Source organism: Asparagus officinalis, chromosome 2 (genome assembly GCF_001876935.1).
Source record: "Asparagus officinalis chromosome 2, Aspof.V1, whole genome shotgun sequence".
Classification (NCBI taxonomy): domain Eukaryota; kingdom Viridiplantae; phylum Streptophyta; class Magnoliopsida; order Asparagales; family Asparagaceae; genus Asparagus; species Asparagus officinalis.
The window spans coordinates 9,742,756-9,756,259 of NC_033795.1; the positions used below are offsets into that span (position 1 = coordinate 9,742,756).

General features: G+C 35.3%; 1 long non-coding RNA gene across 1 annotated transcript; it reads right to left on the reverse strand.

Moving 5' to 3' along the window:
* Positions 1,689-10,435, reverse strand: LOC109830195. Its single transcript, XR_002244224.1, has 2 exons — positions 9,852-10,435; positions 1,689-1,911 (listed from the first exon to the last, which is right to left on the reverse strand). It is a non-coding gene; the product is annotated as an uncharacterized LOC109830195 (long non-coding RNA).

Below are 13,504 nucleotides of genomic sequence, written 5' to 3' on the forward strand. Positions count from 1 at the left end.
AGACGGTACTTTCAGCTTCACGACCTCATCCCCACTGTATATATGCTTCTTGCTCCTACTTTAACTTAATCGTACTGATCATCGATACACTATCGCGAACTGTTCTGAGGAAACGTTGTCAAATGCAAATCAACCTACTGTAAAGTTATAAACAAGTAACCTGAACAAACCTACTATAAGAATGCTCAAGCTGAACCGAAGTCCTAGACTCAGGCTAAGATCAGGGGCACAGGGCAACTCCGATGCAGACTTTGCAGGTAGCTAGACCGATAGGAAGAGTCTGACTCCATTAGTATGGATCTGTCTAACTAAGCCGAGAGTTGCAACAAGGTATAATTAATCATATTGGAATTAAGAACCCTGCCAGGCTGCCACCACGTGAAATGGGCATCGCCGGGTGTAAGCACACCACCTCTACATCATTTAGTTGGAGTAGCACCCGCTAGCTAGCCCCTTACTAGAGGTGGTAAGGATAAAAAACCAGGCACAAAACAATCGTACTCTATTCACGTTGAAAAAAAGAGCTTGAACTAAACCTGAGACGCACAACAAGATCAAGTTTCAAATATTGACACGAACTCGGAAGGCCAAAATATTTGTACGCACCACTACTACCAGGTTTACCATGCTCAAGACTTTTTATCGAAACCAAAAGTTTCTCAGAAAACATCCAGAACCTCACAGCAACAACGATCATCGCCGCTATCTTGATGTTTTCAGAATCTTATCAAGCAGCCACCAAACAAAAACAAAACAAAATAACAATTTAAAAACTACATGATATAATACTCGGGGAATAACAAACTCTTAAATACTTAAGAACCATTCTTGTAAAAAGTAACTAGCAAAACATAATTTATTTCGACGAAGTCTCAACCTATCTGCTAATTAACATGAGGTTAAGAGTCAGGATTGCCTAGTAAGCCGTGCTGACAGTGCACGTCATGGTATAGTTTAATGAGATCCCAACATCACCACAATAAGCCCTCAGATAGTGTCTATCGCCCTTGAAGAGCCCCGCGTACTTTGTGCTCAAGTTTTAGGTATTGCAGAGATTCTTATATACATTGCATGGAAATATATAGCATTCTTTATGAATTTGGGACTTATATTCCTACTTGGAAAATAAAATTGCCACGTGCCTTAGAATTATTATACGGGGTTTTTCTCCATTAGGTATTAGTGCTTTGATATTAGTCCTTCAAATCTTGGTATTTAATGTTGGTCATTCTGTTAGCTTAATTGCTAAGAACCCTAGACCATAATTAGATTTAGACAGACGGGTAATTACCTAAATACATCTCCCAATCAAAAGTGTCAGCACCCAAAAAAAAAAAAAGAAAAAAAGAAAAAAAAGCCATCATGTTGACACACTCAATAATATTTACAAACCTCTATCTGAACCGGATCCGATACCCCCTTCATTGCTAATGTGAAACAATCAACAAAGCCAATAAATAAGTTTGATGCTAGCACATGCATCCGCACGTGGTACTTGCTAGTAAATCTTAAACAAATATTTCTCCACAATGTTACCACTGTGATCCACATGGTACTCGCTAGGCCGTGATTAATTTTTTTATTTAAAAAAAGGTAATCTCGGACGCTTAGCCATCAACCTCCAATTACTGGAACAAAGTCCTTTAATCAAGGACTATTAAAATTTTAACCATAGTCAGCATGGAGGATAAAGATAACGACTTATTACAATTTGCCAAGTAATATCGCAATTAATACTCCTCTATTGTCATTGGTTAGGCATTATGCTAAAACATATATGGCTTCGCTTCAATGAGGCTAAGATTGCATGGACCAATAACCTCATTTGCTGCAATTTAAAGGGGGCAAAAATTGTGCTGCAATTTGAAGGGGGGAAAATTGTACAGCAATTATACTTGTCCTCTACAGAAACTGCATAAAGAGGACAGTTATTGTTTGAGCAGTAAGACCATTTTCAAATTGATTCAAGTATGATGCACACCCTTCACCTTCAGAAATCAGCTAAATGAAAGCCAACCAGAAATTGTCTAAAACACAGTTATCTCTTACAAGTTGTGCTTTTAAGAAGAAAGCACAAACAATAGCAAAAACTACAAGCCAATCTTCAAGCTTAATCTGAAGTGAGAAGTGAGGAGTACTCTTTTATTAAAGAAGCATCTACAGTTGTTAATCCTTTATATTCTTTTGGGTCAGGTCCTGGTTCATATTCTCTTTTATCATTGCGGCAGTAGTCTCTGGTATTGATATATGGTCTCAAGTTGTAAGTGTATTTGTCCATGATCTTATGTTTCAATTTTACTCATGATATCTGCGCGCAATTTATAAGTGTGTTTTGTTGTGCATACTTATATTTACATTGATATTTTGTTCTTTTGTAACTTTTACGAGAAAGTATGTTTCAAGGTGTCCCCTTGGAATTTTATGAGATATTCCAAGTATCAGTTACATTATGTAACAATGTCTGTTGGATAGCGTATACCATTCTCTTGACTAGTTTATATGACTGGACATTCATTGTGGGTGACGGAGTTGTTTGCACTTTATGCGCTATTAACCTCATTCTCAGTTTCAAATTATCGAGGTATATTTATGAACAAAAACTTATGTTTAGAATGCTATTTTTTTGCTCTTTTTGTTAATAATTCAAAATCTCCTAATGCTCTCTAATGTTTGAAAAACTTTCAAAGTTCTGATTTGTCTGTTTGAGGGGGAAGATATGTTCATCTAGGCATATGAAGTTCTTGTTTTTCTCCGAGCTCAGGCTTAAGTTACACATGTATGCATGTCTGATAATACACTCTGTAACATTAAGCCTGAGCTCGGAGAAAAACAAGAACTTCATATACCCAGATGAACCTATCTTCCCCCTGAAACAGACAAATCGGAACTTTGAAAGTTTTTCAAACATTAGAGAGCATTAGAAGATTTTGAATTATTAAAAAAAAGAGCACAAAAAATAGCATTCTAAATAGAAGTTTTTGTTCATAAATATACCTCGATAATTCAAAACTGAGAATGAGGTTAATAGCACATAAAGTGCAAACAACTCCGCCACCCACAATGAATGTCCAATCATAAAACTAGCCAAAAGAATGTTATATGTTATCCAACAGACATTATTACATAATGTAACTGATACTTAAAACATCTCATAAAATTCTAGGGAGACACCTTGAAACATACTTTCTCGTAAAAGCTACAAAAGAACAAAATATCAATGCAAATATAAGTATGCATAACAAAATACACTTACAAATTACGTGCATATATCATGAGTAAAATTGAAACATAAAAGCATTGACAAATACACTTACAACTTGAGACCATATATCAATATCAATACCAGAGACTAATGCAGTAGTGATAAAAGAGAATATGAACCTAAACCAGGACCTGACCCAAAGAATATAGAGGAGCGTACGATCAAAAATATTACCACCTCCAAACCAACAGCCAACAAAACATCTCCCTAAAAAAAGAAATTAACAAATTGAAATGCAAAAACTTGGGAATATATAGATAAAAAGGAAATATACTTACACGAAACAATCACGACCATATATCATTTCCTTTTTGATATAAATCACCTGAATATAACACTTCTTCTAATCATATTATTGTGGCTTCCCCCATTGGTTTTGCGTATTCTAAAATAAAGATAAGTGTATTAATTCTTCGAATATCTGATGAAATTTGGGGAATGCTAATATCCATTAAAATCTAATGTTAACAATTTTATTTAAAAAGTAAGAAATCTAACTTCCACAGGTTATCATTTGAGAAATGTTACATCAAACATTTTGACAGACATAAGACATCAGCTATGTTGCAAGGGGTATGGGTACAGATACGGTGCAAATATGGATGTGGTATGGGACACGGCAGATTTGCAAAAGAAAGGGTACAAAGACACGGCTATGTAAATATTTACACACACACATATAATTTTGCAATTAATAGTTTATATGAGATCAATATTCTTTTATTCACGTGTTACTAGAATTAAAAGTCTTATAACATTTCTATGTTTCTTCAACTATGTCGGTCATAGGTTGCAACAACCACTTTTTTAACTAGACACCCAAATAATCATTAAGATCATAGTTTGGAACCAATGAGCTTCAAAAAGTGAATGTGAAGCGTAGGATTTATAACCAGTAAATGTTTAACAAGTGTTCTTAATTAAAACACGTATCATTTAATTGAGTACATGCTCAAATAAATGTATGCATATATGCAAGGAGTGTCCAAGGAGTTTGGTTGTGGGTACGGGTACGGGTACATGTACATGTCAGAACGGGTATGGCTTCAAGATAGAAGTACCCGGGTAGCACAGGCCATCAGTAACAGCCTAAATTTTTTGAAAATGCAATTTTCTTTCTTATAATCATGTGCTCATCGGAGGTCAAAAAGTTCATATACCAATGGAGTAAAGAGTATATGATGAAAACCTGCAAACAAAGGAAATAAAACTTATAACCAAACCACTGTTTTAAAAAACCTCCGCCTAGTCCGCTTAGGCGTACGCCTAGACCTAGGCGGTACCTAGGCCGCCTAACTAGCGCCTAGCGCCTAGGCGGTATTTAGGCTGCCCACCTAGATTTTACAAGCATTTAGGGGAGCATTGTCTGCTTACGTAGATTGCATCTTGTAGGTCTTGATTGTGATTTTATGTGCCGTAGCCTACACGTCCTCCAAACTCCATTAACCTTCAAATATGAACATCTCCACTACCTCCTCCGACCTTCAGCAAAAGCTCATCGACCACCACTTAAATAAAGAAAGAAAAAAAACGCCCAGAAACCGCTTAGGCGTCCGCCTAGGCGACTAAGCGCTGGGCGCCAAGTCCGACGCCTAGAAGCGCCCAACGTTTAATGTAACATTGAACCAAACTTTAGAAATCCGAGAGAGGATCATAAAAGGTGCAACTTTTTCTAATTCATGCACCCTTGACAAAAAGAATTCAAATATATGTTGAAAGATCGGATCTTATAGAAGTTCCCGTTATTGGTCCTATTCGCATGATTTGAGCTCCCCTCTTTGATCCCAGACCTCTCCTATGGATTCTCTTCCTGAAATCGAAATTTAACTTCAATTTGTATTTATAGACAGAGAGTACCTTGGTATTGTCATTGGAAGAGATGGAGGGGAGCTTGGCTCTCGGAGGAAGTCCGCAAGATTCTGGTCATTGTCACTAGTGTACGCCATCGAGGTGGTAATCGGTTTCGACTTCCATAATTTATTTGAGGAAACTGGTTAACCCTCTCTATTCTTACCCACAAGCCCAAAATTCAAGTTCTGACTAAATTCCAATCACTCTCTTATCCACCATCACTTTGCCTCACCGCTGCCTTACCCTCCCACACCGAGCTCTGTTCCCATCCCTTCACAGTGAAAATAAAAATATGAATGAATGGCAAACTCAAGAAATGCAAAGGCAACAAAAGTGCGAACAGTAAGGTCAAATTTCTGCACACTACTTTCCAGAAAACATCACCAGACCCTTTAACTTAGAAAGTATGGAGAAAAAGTAATGGGAAACGTATAGCTGAGGGTAGAAAAGGAAAACAAAATTCTTACCTATTCTTCTTTTATACAACTATGTAATATAGTCCAGATATCACCCCTACAAAACATATGTAGGTCATCAGCATATTAAATCCGATTCAATTACGATAACTGACATTCTGGGGTGAAACTTAAACTCTCCACTGCCTTCAAGCTCTTTCAAACACATGGATAGATACTCCATTGCGAAGGGGCTAACAGGGTCTCCTTGTCTAGTACCCCCTTCGGCCAGGAAAATATCCACATGTCTCACCATTCAAAGCAATAGAGTAGAAAGCACCTCCTATGCAAAGCATTATCCAGTTTATATATCTTGTAGGAAATCCAAATCAATCCTTATCCTGTTTATATATGTTACAGGAAATCCAAATCAATCTAATACTGATCGAAAAAAATCCCAGCTAAAAGCACATTCGAACTCAAATTTTTTCTACCATAATTTTGGACAATTTCCTAAGCAAAGTATATCATGCAATATACTTCTTCCTTTGATAAATGGCCCTTGATTTAAATCATCAATCGCAGCTATCACCTTCTACAATCTTGCAGTAAGGATGTTTGAGATGCACTTATGTTTGATATCATTCAGCAGTTTTTTTATATTTCTGGATACATAGAGCCTTAATATCATAGCTGTACTAAAATAGTTTTAGTGGCTCAATATCATAGATACATACCTGTAATATAGTAGTTACTATTGCCCATTTTTAAATTTACACATAATATCCCTTACTTTTTTCAGGTGTCTTTTTTATAAAAGAGAATATGAACCTAAACCAGGACCTGACCCAAAGAATATAGAGGAGCGTACGATCAAAAATATTACCACCTCCAAACCAACAGCCAACAAAACATCTCCCTAAAAAAAGAAATTAACAAATTGAAATGCAAAAACTTGGGAATATATTCCAAATATGGAAATATACTTACACGAAACAATCACGACCATATATCATGAGAATGAAAATAAAGCACGTCACGACAGCAACAGCAATAGAATCGATTAGAATCACAGCAGTCGACTCCTCATCGAAAATTTCATAAAGAAATGACAGCATTGAAGACATAAGTCCAACAAGATAGGCAGATGTCTTGGTTCCTATATGATATTTCTTTTGAATTATCTCAGCAAAGGTTGTGCTAAAAGGAAAAACCAAAGTAGATAAACAGTTAATATTCACAAGGCCTGATAGGGGGAAAAAATCAAAGTAGGGAGTTTCTTACATAGGAAAGGATAGCACAATAGCACAATCAGCTGAAAAAAGACACCTGAAAAAAGTAAGGGATATTATGTGTAAATTTAAAAATGGGCAATAGTAACTACTATATTACAGGTATGTATCTATGATATTGAGCCACTAAAACTATTTTAGTACAGCTATGATATTAAGGCTCTATGTATCCAGAAATATAAAAAAACTGCTGAATGATATCAAACATAAGTGCATCTCAAACATCCTTACTGCAAGATTGTAGAAGGTGATAGCTGCGATTGATGATTTAAATCAAGGGCCATTTATCAAAGGAAGAAGTATATTGCATGATATACTTTGCTTAGGAAATTGTCAAAAATTATGGTAGAAAAAATTTGAGTTCGAATGTGCTTTTAGCTGGGATTTTTTTCGATCAGTATTAGATTGATTTGGATTTCCTGTAACATATATAAACAGGATAAGGATTGATTTGGATTTCCTACAAGATATATAAACTGGATAATGCTTTGCATAGGAGGTGCTTTCTACTCTGTTGCTTTGAATGGTGAGACATGTGGATATTTTCCTGGCCGAAGGGGTACTAGACAAGGAGACCCTGTTAGCCCCTTCGCAATGGAGTATCTATCCATGTGTTTGAAAGAGCTTGAAGGCAGTGGAGAGTTTAAGTTTCACCCCAGAATGTCAGTTATCGTAATTGAATCGGATTTAATATGCTGATGACCTACATATGTTTTGTAGGGGTGATATCTGGACTATATTACATAGTTGTATAAAAGAAGAATAGGTAAGAATTTTGTTTTCCTTTTCTACCCTCAGCTATACGTTTCCCATTACTTTTTCTCCATACTTTCTAAGTTAAAGGGTCTGGTGATGTTTTCTGGAAAGTAGTGTGCAGAAATTTGACCTTACTGTTCGCACTTTTGTTGCCTTTGCATTTCTTGAGTTTGCCATTCATTCATATTTTTATTTTCACTGTGAAGGGATGGGAACAGAGCTCGGTGTGGGAGGGTAAGGCAGCGGTGAGGCAAAGTGATGGTGGATAAGAGAGTGATTGGAATTTAGTCAGAACTTGAATTTTGGGCTTGTGGGTAAGAATAGAGAGGGTTAACCAGTTTCCTCAAATAAATTATGGAAGTCGAAACCGATTACCACCTCGATGGCGTACACTAGTGACAATGACCAGAATCTTGCGGACTTCCTCCGAGAGCCAAGCTCCCCTCCATCTCTTCCAATGACAATACCAAGGTACTCTTTGTCTATAAATACAAATTGAAGTTAAATTTCGATTTCAGGAAGAGAATCCATAGGAGAGGTCTGGGATCAAAGAGGGGAGCTCAAATCATGCGAATAGGACCAATAACGGGAACTTCTATAAGATCCGATCTTTCAACATATATTTGAATTCTTTTTGTCAAGGGTGCATGAATTAGAAAAAGTTGCACCTTTTATGATCCTCTCTCGGATTTCTAAAGTTTGGTTATAAGTTTTATTTCCTTTGTTTGCAGGTTTTCATCATATACTCTTTACTCCATTGGTATATGAACTTTTTGACCTCCGATGAGCACATGATTATAAGAAAGAAAATTGCATTTTCAAAAAATTTAGGCTGTTACTGATGGCCTGTGCTACCCGGGTACTTCTATCTTGAAGCCATACCCGTTCTGACATGTACATGTACCCGTACCCGTACCCACAGCCAAACTCCTTGGACACTCCTTGCATATATGCATACATTTATTTGGGCATGTACTCAATTAAATGATACGTGAACACTTGTTAATCATTTACTGGTTATAAATCCTACGCTTCACATTCACTTTTTGAAGCTCATTGGTTCCAAACTATGATCTTAATGATTATTTGGGTGTCTAGTTAAAAAAAGTGGTTGTTGCAACCTATGACCGACATAGTTGAAGAAACATAGAAATGTTATAAGACTTTTAATTCTAGTAACACGTGAATAAAAGAATATTTATCTCATATAAACTATTAATTGCAAAATTATATGTGTGTGTGTGTAAATATTTACATAGCCGTGTCTTTGTACCCTTTCTTTTGCAAATCTGTCGTGTCCCATACCACATCCATATTTGCACCGTATCCGTACCCATACCCCTTGCAACATAGCTGATGTCTTACGTCTGTCAAAACGTTTGATGTAACATTTTCATTTCTCAAATGATAACCTGTGGAAGTTAGATTTCTTACTTTTTAAATAAAATTGTTAACATTAGATTTTAAGGGATATTAGCATTCCCCAAATTTCATCAGATATTCGAAGAATTAATACACTTATCTTTATTTTAGAATACGCAAAACCAATGGGGGAAGCCACAATAATATGATTAGAAGAAGTGTTATATTCAGGTGATTTATCTTGGTTTTTCGGCCTCATATATATGCATTTGAAGAATTACTTTGTTATTGGTGACTTTGTTTCCTCAATTTAATGTAGGAATTGATGCCATTTTGATCTTTTATCATGTCTTCCCAGAGAGGGACCACTTTGTATAGGTTGAGAAATTTGTGAAGGGCTTCATAGTTACAAGGTTTCAGACTTGGGATAAATTCAGACATAGCCACTAGATTGAACCCTGTAAAATAGGACTTGGATATTTTTCTCTCAAACTCGCTAAAAACTTGTTTTGTTTATCTCAAAATGTGATGTTTCAAGCTTAAAAGATCACAGCATTTTAATAAAATCTAATGTTGTTAACATGTTTCTAAACTGAATAATGGCAGATAGATCAAGAGGGTTGCACCTTGTTCTTGTGTGGGCATGATTTCTGGCAAGCTAGAAACAATTGCATTTTCCAGTATGATGTCTTAATTAAATCAAGAGAAGATTCTTGAATTAAAATATCCGAGAATTGAGACCAAATATATGATTTTCTAATTAAATCAGTAAATACTAGATCTTAAAGTAGAATGATATGAATCAAGATCAACACATTACTCTTAATTAAAAAAACACGATGATTTCTTAAAAGTCAATAACCAAGAATCGGCACAGTATGATCATCACTAAGAATTTCCTTGAGAAATCATGAAATAAAGAAAGAAAGGTACCAAAGAAAAATCACGAGCCAGATTTCTTGAAAAGAGGACTTAAAACTACCCCCAAATTGCAAAAACCAGCTTCCGCTTCTGAACGATCGTCATGGAAGCAAGAACAGTTTCCATCGTTCCTGCGACGATCGAGCTAAAAACACTAAATCGATTCGTTAGCTTCGTGAAATTCGCGGAAAATTACAGAAATTTACTCTTTTCCCCCCTTACATTTTGAAGAATTTTTGGGGGGTAAAATGAATAGAAAAAGGGAACTCGGGAGATGGTGATTTATATAGGAGGCGGGAGAGTGGAGATTTGATCTTGAAACTTTACCTGCATTGCCGGAAGTTTCTGGAACTCGGGTGCGGGTTAGGGCTCCGACTCCGTTTCTGAGACTCCGGTCGCGAAGTGGGACCCCAATTGGGACAGAGACGAGGTGATTCTGTGTGGAGAAATGTTGTAATAGAGAAATGAGATCGATTATGGTGAGGGGAAAGAAAAATGAGGAGGAGAAGGGCGAGAGAGCAGAGAAGGCAGGGAGAGGGAGAGGGGTATTTATTATTTAATAATATTTTGGGAGGAGTCACGTACTACGTGTTTCGGAAACGAGTAAAGTGGGGAGAACTTTTCCACCTTCCAAACAAAATGCTGTGATCTTTTAAGCCGAATAATGATATAAGATTTTAGCTTAAATTTAGGTGTCACGTACATCATAATTTAGGAGTCACGTACATCGTGTGTGGGAGATGAGTAAGGCACTGTTTGGTAACAAAAAAAAGTGTCTTATCTAAGAACTTGTGTCTTATTGACTTGATCAATAAGCTAGTAGAGTTGTTTGGGCACTGTTTGGCAACAAAAAAAAATGTCTTATTTAAGAGCTTGTGTCTTATTGACTTGGTCAATAAGCTAGTAGAGCTGTTTGGTGACCAAAAATAGGAGGAGATTATTTAGGAGATTGTGTCTTTTGCAAGTAGCTTTTGGAAAACTACCTCAAGTAGCGTTTGTCTTTGGGAAGGAGCTGCCAATTTTTTTCTTCCGTTTTTACCCCTAATAATTCTAATTTTATATCAATAATATTGCATGTCCTTTATAGTCATTTAACAAATTTAAGCTAGTTGTACAGCTACTTTTGCCAAACAGCTCTAGTCAATCAGCTAGCTACACAACTAACAGCTTTCAGCTACAATTTCACAGCTTTCAGCTAGCTTAACAGCTTTCAGCTATAATCTCGCAGCTTTCAGCTAGTTTTGCCAAACAGAGCCCTTGGTGACAAAAAATAGGAGGAGATTATTTAGGAGATTGTGTCTTTTGCAAGTAGTTTTTGGAAAGCTACCTCAAGTAGCGTTTGTCTTTGGGAATGAGCTACCAAATTTTTTCTTCTGTTTTTGCCCCTAATAATTCTAATTTTATATTAATAATATTGCATGTCCTTTATAGTCATTTAACAAATTTAAGCTAGTTGTACAGCTGCTTTTGCCAAACAGCTCTAGTCAATCAGCTAGCTACACAGCTAACAGCTATAATTTCACAGCTTTCAGCTAGCTTAACAGCTTTCAGCTATAATCTCGTAGCTTTCAGCTAGTTTTGCCAAACAGAGCCTAAAAGGAGCGGAACTTTTCCACCTTTCCACCTTTCTAAACTTAATAATTAGCACATGGCATTTTTATAACTGTATTGACCCTACTTATTGTCATATTTACCATTATACCTACTCTCCATTTTTTGATTAAATTTTATATTTCTTTCTATGCAAGGGTATTTTTGTCATAATAGATTTTTAAACAACATTTACAAAATTCTAATGGTGGACAACTTAGGGTATTTATGTACTACTTTTTACAACTTAGGGTATTTAAGTGTAAAAGTGGTGAAACAATAGGGTATTTAAGTGTTATTTAGCCTTTGATTATGTTACTTTCTTTTCATTCTTTGAAGGGAGGTTTTTCTTTTCCTAATTTCAATCTTTACTTATACTATAATACAATTTTGAGAAAGATTTTTTTTCCTCACCTAAATGCTCTTTATAATCAGAGTAAATAGATTACAACCAAAAAAACCCTAACGTATTATAATTAAAGTTAGCAAAAAATATGCTTAGCCCCTTTTTTCCAAGAACCTCACGTGTCTAAGCCCCTCTATCTTTTTGGACATGTGACCAAGCAACAAAAATGAATATTGTGTGTGTGTTTAGGTCCTTTATACAATGCCAACTCATTAGTCAGAGAAAAGTCTCATACTCCTTCTCAAAATACCCCTCATAAAGTTCAACGTCACTATTGCAGTTAACTCACAAATTTTCAAGGGTTGTTTGCAAAAACTTTAGGGGGTTATTTGCAAATTTTAAGTTTTTCAAGAGATCATTTGCAAAATTTTCATGGAATATTTGCAATTTTTGAAACTTCTAGTTTTTTTTTGAAAAAATTTCATTGGATCATTTGCAAATTTTGAAAAATCTAGGGGTCGTAATAATTTCATGGGATTATTTGTAATTTATAAAACTTTTAGGGTTTTTGGCAAATTTATAGTTATTACAGTTTTCTGAAATTTATATAACTTTCAGTGGGTATTTACAATTTTTGAAATTTTCTGAAATTAGTTGTCATTTTAATTTTAATGCCGTGAATTGGCAAGGGATTAAAGGAGGAATGTTAAAGAGAAGGATTAAATTACTTACCCCATTACAATAGGTTAAAAAATGCTTAAATTTTAAAATTTTATTTAGATTAGATAGTTAAGATGAATGATTTAACTTTTTCGTGTTTGGCAGATAATAAGGACTTAAGGAGATTAATTATGTTAATACCACTTTTAACTTTATCAAAAATAGAAAAAATACTAACAATTATTGAACAAAAAGGTCCTTCACCCCCTTCGAAAATGTTAGAACACAATATATTAACCACCTCACATATTCATAATTTGTGAAGAAAAGTGCTTTTGGCTAAAATTGTAATAAGTCCATTTAAATTTATGTTGCAAAGTGTGTGATAGCTATATTGGCTAGAGCCAGAGAGGAACCGATATATTTAAATAGCGTCATATTTTCTTTTTCTTTTTTTTATAGCAAGTAGTGGCACCATTTAAGAATCAATATAACGAGTGTTATGCCCTTACTTTGCACGGATTTTTTTTTTAATAATAGTCTTGCTTATAAAAATAACTATAGAGCTCTAAAACCATATTCTTGTACATCAGCATGATGATACACGCAATTAATAAATTTAAGCCTCACAAAGGCAAATACTGAGCAATAAGTAATCCACACAAATTTGCACTGAGACCGTTGAATATTCAAGTTAAAAAAAAGTTAATTTAAGCAAATTCAGAATGTGACACCTCGTGATAGCCTTGTTTCAAGAACCAATCTCTCGTCAGCTAGGACATCTCCATGCAATTAAAATTAATTAAAATTGCAAGGATCAGCCACCTTCAGTGTAAAGTAAAATTTCATAGACCCTGAAATTGGTTTCTTGTAATAAATTTAAAACAAGAAAACACACAAAAAGAAAGGTCAATCGAAAGATGATATTCTTCTCACAATTTTCATCACCTATCATGAGCCTGAAATCATGTGATTAACGTGAGATTATTTGACTGTGTGTGTGTGTGTGTTTTCACAATTTTCATCACCTATCATGAGCCTGAAATCATGTGGTTAACGTGAGATTATT